Genomic DNA, 8,436 nt, shown 5'->3' with positions numbered 1-8,436 from the left:
CAGAGTCGTTTCTTTCTCTGATTTATTCCAGCACACACACTGATCAAAAGTACAACTCAAAACGCCTCTTGCGAGGGAAAACACGTGGCAAAAAGTTCAAACAAAAGCGTCGCACTGGGGCGAGACAAAAAGGCTATGGGGATCACGGCACTAACAAAAAGCGTCGCTCGGGGGCGAGACAAAAAGGCTATGGGGATCAAGGCACTAACAAAAAGCGTCGCTCTGTGGCGAGACAAAAAGGAGGAGTCTTACTGAGAGCTCGGACGTCAAAGAATCGCTGGTGGTCGGGACGAGGCAAGACACACTGGCACAAGACAAGGGGAAGACACGGACTAAATACACACAAAAGGGCGGGGACACAGGTGCTGACAATTAGTGTCAACTACACAGGTGCACACAATCGGGATCAGGGAAGACAAGACAACCAAACACCGAGGAAGGAAACACGAACTGAAACGGAAGGGATGACAAAATAAAACAGGAAGTAAAGTTACGACACCGACGAGACAGAAAACCGGAAAAATAAACGCGACCGCATGACAGAGTGAGGATTACTTTGTATTAATTTATCTCTGTTGCCTACATCTGGCGCTGGAATCGGTATGTTTTTTGCTATTTGAGGCCCAACATTTACAAAGAACTGATTAAAACTGTTTGCCACTTCTTCCATATTATAATTTTCAGAATTTGTGTTGTTCGGTACCTTCTCTAATAATGTGGTTTAGGAGAGTCCATATCCCCTTAATATTATTTTTGTTATCCTCTAATTTATGCTTATAATATTCTTTCTTACTTAATCTTATAATATTGGTTAATTTTTTTTTATATCTCTTATATTTATCTTCAGCGCCTTCTGTTCTCTGTTTTATGAAGTTCCTATAGAGTAAATTTTTCTTTTTACAGGCATTTCTTAAGCCTTTCGTCAACCATGGACTGTTCTTATATTTAGTCTTTTTATTATATTCCTTGATTGGACAATGCTTATTATATAATGAAGTGAATATAGTCATCAATTTATGGTATGCATTATTTACATCGTTTTCTTTATATATTGCATCCCAGTTCTGTTCCATTAATTCATGTTTTAGAGTAGCAATTGTCTCATCTGTCCTAATTCTTTCTTGTTGTTTATACACCCCAATTTCAGATTTGACATTATTGTCATATACTTTGAACACTGGAAGGTGGTCAGTAATGTCAGTAATTAATAACCCGCTTGTTGTCCTGTTTTCTATTATATTGGTGAATATCTTATCTATCAGAGTAGCACTCTGTGATGTTAATCTCGTGGGTCTAGTGATTGTAGGAAAGAGACTCAGGCTATGCATTAAATTTAAAACATCATCAATATTTTGTTGCTTATTTGGATTTAATAGATCAATGTTATAATCCCTGCAAATAAAACTATTTTTGTTGCCTTTTTGTATCATCACACTTTCTATCCATTCTGTGAATGTCTCAATGCTAGAACCAGGAGCTCTATAGACACAGCTTATAATAATGTATTTTTTCTTTTCAACACAAATCTGTATCGTGAGACATTCAAGAAGATTGTCCACCACTTGTGTCATAGCCTCTACAATCTTGAATTTCATATTCAAATCAACATAGATTGCAACACCACCCCCACCTTTACTCTGTTATTTTGTATGAATTCATAGCCTTCCATCTCAAAGTGCATTCCCTTCTCAATCGTAATCCAGGTCTCAGAAATAGTTATTATATTGTTTGAATGTGTTGAATTACTTAAGTAAGCCCGAATGCTACTAAAATTTTTATATAGACTCCGGCTATTGAAATGGATAATAGATAGCTTATCTTTTGTTAAGATGTCCATAATTTACTGATCATTGCTGTAATAATAACATGTGTTGTTTGTGGTGGAGAAGAAATTATTGTCTGGGTCGATGTTCTGATCTATGACCAGAGTGTTGCTTTCACTGTAATCAAACGTTAGTTGGAGTTGTTCATGTTCTTGTATCCACTGTGTTACATGTCCATTGTTGCTTAATGTAGGTTGGGTAGTGTCCCTGAGCATTATGTTTGTGTTTTGTGTTGTTACCTCCATTCAGTTCCAAGTCCACTCCAGTTGATTTTCTATTGAAGATACTTATTCGAGCTTTTCCAGTTCCTCAATATTCCTCACCATCAGTATCTTGGCCTCTTCTGGTGATCGATTAAGCTTGATGTATATCTTGCAATTTCTGGTCCATGTACTCTGTATTTTTTTCATTCTTCTCAAGTGATGTGCTTTCTTTGCAATATCCGCTTTGGTCTTTGTCAAATGTTCATTGATGTAGATGTCTGTGCCTTTGAGCAACTTACCCTGCTTTAGAAGTGCAACTTTGTGCTTACTGTTGACAAATTTCAAAATGACTGCTGGCTTGTCATTACTGTTTCTTCTGGGCAGTGGATGACATGCTTCAACCTGGTTGGAGTCCATGGTTATTCCTTTAGTTTGCAGAAACTCAGCTACCTGTTGCTCGGCTGAGCTTGCATGTTGTTCACAGCCATCGTTGCCTGCCGTCACTGCCCTTGCATAAGATATAGGTTTAATTGCTATTCCCGTGATAACAATGTCATTTATTCTTGTATATTGCTCAATGTCCGCTACCCAATTTTCAAGGTAGGCAAGCCGCTTGTCCTTCTCAGCATTGAGCATACGGAGCATCTTTACCTCTTCCACCAGTGCCAAGATGTTTTTCTGCTGCATCCTTACAGCACAAACTTCTTCCAAAAGGATGTCAAGTGACCTTTTTATGTCCTCGACCTCCTCTGTGGACATGGTTAGGTTTTTTTTCGGCCCCATATTGCTCACGTTGGTCGCAGCTATCTCTTTGACAGCTCATTCAGCTGTTCCCCGATAAATCAGCTGTTAGCAGTCTGCTAACAAACTCGCGGGTTTGTGATCTGCTTAGGTCGGTTACGTTTACTTGTATTTCCTTTCACTAAACAGCACAGGGATGGTTCGTCTGTGGCAACAAATTAACAACAGAAACTGCACAGGAATGGACCGTCTGTGGGAACAAAGTTACAACAAAAAAACTGCACAGGAATGGATCGTCTGTGGCAAATAAAAGTGACAAAAGTGACAAAAAAAGATCTCCTTGAACTTTGACTAACCAATTCCAAGCTTAATCATTCTGTCATTCAGTCTTGCATCCTGTTTGTCATTTTTTTCCTTGGACATCATGTCACAGCTCTCCAGATCAGTCATGGGCACCGTCCACTCTCCGCGTCACATTCTGAACGAGAGTTGAGGCTCCTCAGCCCAGGTATTGCCAGAAGGGGCTCCACGATGACCTTCAGAAACTCTGAGATTAAAGAAAAATAGAAATAAAATACTCACTTACTGCAGCAATGACCTCTTTTTAAATGACTAATGACTACAAAAAAAATTCTTACTTTTCCCTGTCATGGGCGTTTCACACTCACTTCCTCGCTGTTGAAGAATGAAGCAAATGTTAGCTGAAAGATTCAAATGAAGCATTCTCCAATGATAAACTTTGCCCTGTTTGGAAAAAAAAATGATGGCATTTTGTCTGTGCCTTTGAATGTGGTGCAATTTAATTTGGCTGTTGTAGATATCCATCCATCCATCCATTTTCTGAACCGCTTAGTCCCCACGGGGGTCGCGGGCGTGCTGGAGCCTATCCCAGCCGTCATCAGGCAGTAGGCGGGGGACACCCTGAACTGGTTGCCAGCCAATCGCAGGGCACACAGAGACAGACAACCAACCGCACTCACACTCACACCTAGGGACAATTTGGAGTCTTCAATCGGCCTACCAAGCATGTTTTTGGAATGTGGGAGGAAACCGGAGTGCCCGGAGAAAACCCACGCGGGCCCGGGGAGAACATGCAAACTCCACACAGGGAGGGCCGGAGGTGGAATCGAACCCGCACCCTCCTAACTGTGAGGCGGACGTGCTACCCAGTGCGCCACCGAGCCGCCCTGTTGTAGATATCCAATCACGTTATTTTAAAATAGTACTGATAAAATTGCTTGGTCTACAAGTTGTTATCCAAATGATGTAAATGTACAGGGTAAACCTGGGTTTTAATTTGCACTTTGACATCCGCCCCGGTTTCCGGAGTGTGAAAGTCAAGGCATGTTATAAATGCAAGTTCCATATTGAAGATTGCAATTGCAACATACGTTTTTTGCATATGCTCGACAGTAGCTAAGCACACATAAGTATATTCAAATAAATAAAATAAATATATTCAATAACAGATAAATTTCCAAAGATAACGCAAGGCAGTTGTGATTACTTCTACAATCAAAAATAAGTCAAAAATCAATCTGTACCTTGTGGAGTCCGGTCAGTTTTTAATACAGATGCTCCTCTTTTCTAAAACAGGGAAAGGGAAAAAGAACATGTCTGATTTGACAATTCACGCATGTCAAATCGTGCACTTATCTAATGTAAGTGACTGGCTCTCTGTTTAAAGGGTAAAATTCTTTAGCCCCGCTGCTGTAACGCAGCCTTTAACGGGAGACGAGAATTTATTTAAGCCAGTACGGAAAGAAGATTCGTTCCGAGTCTAACCGCTGTTCAAATAATCAATCTATTGTTAGATTAATTCCGTCATTTCCGGACGCCAGTCCCTTTAAAAGCAAAAAGACCCCGGTGTTGAGTTTTTTTTCCAATTACTTGGACGAGACCCGGGATCAAATTGATCGCGGCCGTTTCAGCGACCCTCCAATAAGATTTGGTGCTCTTGTTAACCACTTGGAATAGATTTAGCTATCTTTGTTAAGACCGCGGGGACTCGTTTATTTCCACTTGCGTGCACCCACGCTAGCTGAACTTAAGTTAACTGTTTCGAACCAGATCTGACACTCCCTGATGGCAAGGATTAAAGCTATCTTCACTTTAAAAAGAACTGAACAGTATGACTATGATAGAGAAACAAGAGATTTAAAGCATAAAAGATCAAAATAATCATTAATCGAAATTAAATGATTATCAAGTAGAAATTTAATGAATAAGCAAGAAAAAGAAATACAATTCTCAATTATTCGAACAACCCACAATAATTGCACTCACTAATCTCAATAGAGCAAAAATTATTCAGTCTCGATTGATTGAAAATTCAAAAATATAGTAAAAAAGGGTAAGAGGCAAGAGGTCTAAAATGCTGTTTGGTGGAAAAGTCGAGTGATCAGTTCTCCTTGTTCCAAAAATCCGAATTCGGTTTAAAAGAACAGGCTGGTGTAAAGAAGGGATATGACGACGCCCTAAAAATGGCTCCTCTCTCCTGCACCGAGGTCTGCATCTCCTAGCCTGTCTTTAAGCTTAAAATTTGACTAAATCCAATTCAAAGACTCTAGAAATTCATCTTAACGGACCTCGGGTTAATCTCAGAAAGAATGAAATCTGTCTTTGTCTAGTCGGCGTTCTCGACCCACGGGCAGTAGCCTGCAGGGGCAATCCCCTGACGGGGATAGCCCACCGGGCGAGAGAGAGCAAGCTCTGTTCTTTGTCAGAACGAACCTTTTATACCAGTTCATCCCGTGGGTCCTATGCCAGCTTGGTCACGTACCAGTTTTTTCCATGACGTCATATATTGTCCTCAGATGACCCAAATGCTTCTAGAATAGACTGCACCTGCATCTCGGCTGATCTCAACCGGATTCCACCAGATGAGGTGACCATGTTCTCAGGGATGTAACCATTTTCTCAGGAATGCTTCATCCTGTTTCCGACTTCCAAATTTAAAGATGCTCAATTTAGCATGCGATATCCGTCAGCTTGTCTTAATGTGACATTTGCAATCGGTTCACTCTCTGACTTGTGTTCCATCAAACAGCATTTCGTTTGGGCCTTAACTGGATGAACGTGACCTCGGGTCACGCTCATGTGTGGGATCTCAGTCTTCCATCACTTAGTATCACCATTAACCCTTGCCACCTCCTTGTCTTGGCTCATATTCATATATTCATGTGTAAATGGAACATTAATATTACATACTTGTTTGATATAGATTAAATATATAACAATAATAACACATACTTTCACAATAGTCAACTTAACACATAATCATAACTATGATCGTGGATTCTCCTAGTTAGCAGATTAAAACACTCAAGCAGCTTCAAAACGTATTTTGACAAGCTGGTGACCTCAAGCGTGGGATCGCAGTCTTCCACCAACAGTATCTATCAAGCACCTGTCCTTACTCAACTCTTAATACGTTCATGTGTAACTGAAACATCAGTGCTATGATGCTGGTCAAGTTGCTACTAACTATATAATAGGGCAAAGCAGAATAAAATAAAGTATATTGCAGCTTACTCTAACTGTGATTAACATGTCTCATTCTCATCACTTAATGATGAGCATGGGCTTCTCTAGTTAGCAAATTAAAATATTCAAGCACTTTCAAAGTATATTATAGCAAAACAAAACAATATAAAATATTATTCAATATTTAATAAAATATTATTCAATATTTCATATAATATTTTATAATATAACATAATCCAAAATTGTGCGTTGTTGTGTTTCAGAACAAGTCTTTATCTAGCCGATGACTTTTTAAACTATTAATTTACTATGTTAGGTCAATGTGACTTTGGCACCATCTTCTGGTGAAATTTGGAACGGTAATGGAGGTTGCCTGCTTCAACCAACAAACTCCCCTTTACCAGTTTAACAATAGTTAATTTTGAAGAACTAACTTTTAAGTAACCCTTACTCAGGCCCCCTTCTTTAGGTCTTCCATGTCAAGCCTTCTCACCATCTTCTGGTGAAATTTGGAATTTCTTCTGAGCCAATTCGTCTGGGCCAAATCCAATACACATTCACGCACCATCTTGTACCATCCTATCCTCCATGTAACTTGACACCCATTAACCGCTGTTAATCACATGACACAAAACAATTTCAACTTTTGAAGTGATTTGCCTTAGAGTTCCGAGCCCTGTTGAGCACAAAACAAAGTTAGGTGCACATTTTAATGACATCAGAAGATAGAAACCTACCTTTTCTCGTGCCAGTTCTTGAGCTAAATCTGGAGTCACAAATCACAACATGGGTAAAAAGGGAAATTACATCTTTGCCATGCCATCAGAAAATCTCAAATTTGTGATCTATACCGTATTGGCCCAAATATAAGACGACCCTGATTATAAGACAACCCCCTCTTTTTCAAGACTCAAGTTTGAAAAAAGATTTTATGAACACCAAATTTAATTTATAACAGAAAATAATTACAGTACATCTGAAACAAATTATTATAACAATATGTTCGAGAGAAAAACCATGTTATTTTGCCTCATTTAAATCATACAAAAACTGTCTATCACATCTTAATATCTGAACATTTAAATATGTACACTAAAGTGCAATCACATTTGTAAATGAATGGCTTCTGGTTTTTGAAATGCAAATAAACCTACTGTTTCTGTTGGGAAGCCTGGGGACTGTATAGGACAGGCATGTCAAACTCAGTTTGGCTCTGGGGCCGGATCCAGACTTTCTGTTCTCAGGCGGGCCGGATCAGAAAAAGAATGTCAACTCCAAATATTTAAGTTTGTTTTTCAGTACTATGTTTGTCTACATGTCTACATTTGTAGCCTACCCTACATGTTATAATCACGGATGACATGGAATCTTTTCTAAGCACAACACATTCCTTCACAAACAATGGGGAAAAAATGATTTTCATGTTTGGCGGTGTATGCTGTCAAATCTGCACTTATTATATTTAAGCGACCGTTTTCCCATTAAAGGGTTAAATAAGCCGGGGGTGAAGAGACTCGTCCGAGGTGCTAACCACCTTTATTAAATTAATTCTGAAAGAATTGATCTAATCTCTTTAAGACACCAATCCCGTTGAAGTCAAACGACGCTCGCATGCTGAGTAACTAAAATTGAGACACGTCGTCAGAATGACCGCGCCCTACTGGTGCCTCCCGTCTGTGATTTGTGGCTTTTGTTAAATCTCGGATATTTTTAGATGTCTTCGTTAAGACCTCAGGGATTTGTTATTTACACTAGCGCATATTCGCCCTAGCTGAGCTTAAGATAACTATTTCAATCCAGATCTGACAATACCTGATGTTAAGGATTAAAGCTGTCTTCACTTTAAAAAGAATTGAACGGATTTAAAAAATGACTATGATAGTGAAATAAAGAAAATTTAAAGTTCTAATTACTGCATATAAAAACATGCTTAACATAGTTTACACGAACTAATTGATAACAGAATTAAGGATTAAGAAGAAATTTAATGAATAAGCAAGAAAAAGAATTACAAGTCGAAAAAAACAACAATAATTCCACTCACCAATTTCAGAACAAAAGAGGAGACAAAAGGTCTAAAATCCTATTTGGTTGAACAAGTCAAGTGATCAGTTCTCCTTTGTTCCAAAATCCGAATTCTGTTTAAAAAGAGGAAAGGTCTGCCGATGAGGAGATTAGCCAAA

The 8,436-nt window shown here is 39.0% G+C and overlaps 1 long non-coding RNA gene across 1 annotated transcript; it reads right to left on the bottom strand.

Annotated features, from left to right (window-relative positions):
- LOC125988690 (uncharacterized) lies at positions 1–4,230 on the bottom strand. The gene is made up of 2 exons (XR_011088229.1): positions 3,406–4,230; positions 1–3,314 (listed from the first exon to the last, which is right to left on the bottom strand). It is a non-coding gene; the product is annotated as an uncharacterized lncRNA (long non-coding RNA).
- Between the last annotated feature and the right edge of the window lie 4,206 nt (positions 4,231–8,436).

This window comes from Syngnathus scovelli, chromosome 2 (assembly GCF_024217435.2).
Source record: "Syngnathus scovelli strain Florida chromosome 2, RoL_Ssco_1.2, whole genome shotgun sequence".
Taxonomy (NCBI): domain Eukaryota; kingdom Metazoa; phylum Chordata; class Actinopteri; order Syngnathiformes; family Syngnathidae; genus Syngnathus; species Syngnathus scovelli.
The sequence above is the reverse complement of the archived record's forward strand: the minus strand, read 5'-3'. Positions and strand labels throughout refer to the sequence as shown.